A 1,625-nucleotide genomic window follows, 5' to 3' on the forward strand; every position below is an offset into this window, starting at 1 on the left:
AAAAAAAAAAAAAAAAAGAAACAAGAAATATCATTACAGACCCTGCAGACATAAAACGTATAATAAAGTTATTAGTCTTCTAGGGCTGCCATAAGAAAATATGAGTCTGGGTGAGTTAAAAGAAATTATCTCACAGTTCTGGAAGCTGGAAGTCTGAGATCAAACTCCTAGGACAGTTTGTTTCTCCTGAGCCCTCTGCATATGGCCACCCTCCTCTGTGTCCTCACATGGCCTTTTTCTTCTATGCGGCCCATTCTAGTGTTTCTCTGTCCCTTCCCCTTTATTTTATTTATTTATTTGTTTGTTTTTTGAGACAGGGTCTCACTCTATGGCCCAGGCTGGATCTCAGCTCACTGCAACCTCCGCCTCCTGGGTTCAAGCAATTCTCTTGCCTCAGTGACCTGAGTACAGGTGTGGGATTACAGGTGTGTGCCACTACGCCCAACTAATGTTTTATTTTTAGTAGAGCCAGAGTTTCACCATGTTGGCCAGGCTGGTCTCGAATTCCTGGCCTCAAGTGATTTGGCTGCCTTGGCCTCCCAAAGTGCTGCAGTTGCAGGCGTGAGCCACAGTACCTGGCCTCTATCTCTTCTTATCATATGATAATCATACTGGATTATGGCCTCACTCTCATGACCTTATTTAACCTTAATTACCTCTTAAAAATCTCCCTCTCGTCTGTAATCCCAGTACTTTGGGGGTCCAAGGCGGGCAGATCACGAGGTCAGGAGATCGAGACCATCCTGGTGAACACGGTGAAACTCCATCTCTACTAAAAATACAAAAAATTGGCCGGGTGTGGTTGCAAAAAAAACCAAAAAACAAAACAAAACAAAAAACTCCCTCTCCACACCCAGTCCCAATGAGGGTTGAGACTTCAATATGAATAACTCTACACACACAAACTTTAACAGCTTAGATGAAATGATTTAACCGCTCAAAACACAAATTACCACAATTACCCAATTAAAAAACTGATATTTTTGAATTGCCCTACACTAGAAAGAACCTGAAATCATAATTTTATTATTTATTTATTTATTTTTGAGATGAAGTCTCGCTCTTGTACCCCAGGCTGGAGTGCAATGGCGTGATCTTGGCTCTCTGCAACCTCTGCCTCCCGGGTTCAAGTGATTCTTCTGCCTCAGCCTCCCAAGTACCTGGGATTACAGGCGCCTGTCACCACGTCCAACTAATTTTTGTATTTTTAGTAGAGACGGGGTTTTACCATGTTGGCCAGGCTGGTCTCGAACTCCTGACCTCAGGTGATCCACCCACCTCAGCCTCCCAAAGTGCTGGGATTACAGGCATGAGCCACTGCACCCAGCCTGAAATCATAATTTTAAAACTAAAAATAAATAAATAAATTCAAGCCTGAATGGTTTTCTGAGTTCAGTGTTTAAAAAAGAATTAACACCATTTCTACTCCATATTGTTCAGAAAGTAGAAGAGGAAGGAACATTTCCCAAAATATTTTAGGAACCTAGTATTACCCTCAAACAGAATCAGAGAAAGGCAATACAAGTTCAGGTGCGGTGGCTCAATGCCTGGAATCCCAGCACTTTGAGAGGCCAAGGCAGATGAATCATTTGAGGTCAGGAGTTCTAGACCAGTCTGGTCAACAT

The sequence above is a fragment of the Colobus angolensis genome, unplaced genomic scaffold, assembly GCF_000951035.1.
Source record: "Colobus angolensis palliatus isolate OR3802 unplaced genomic scaffold, Cang.pa_1.0 Scaffold66, whole genome shotgun sequence".
NCBI lineage: Eukaryota > Metazoa > Chordata > Mammalia > Primates > Cercopithecidae > Colobus > Colobus angolensis.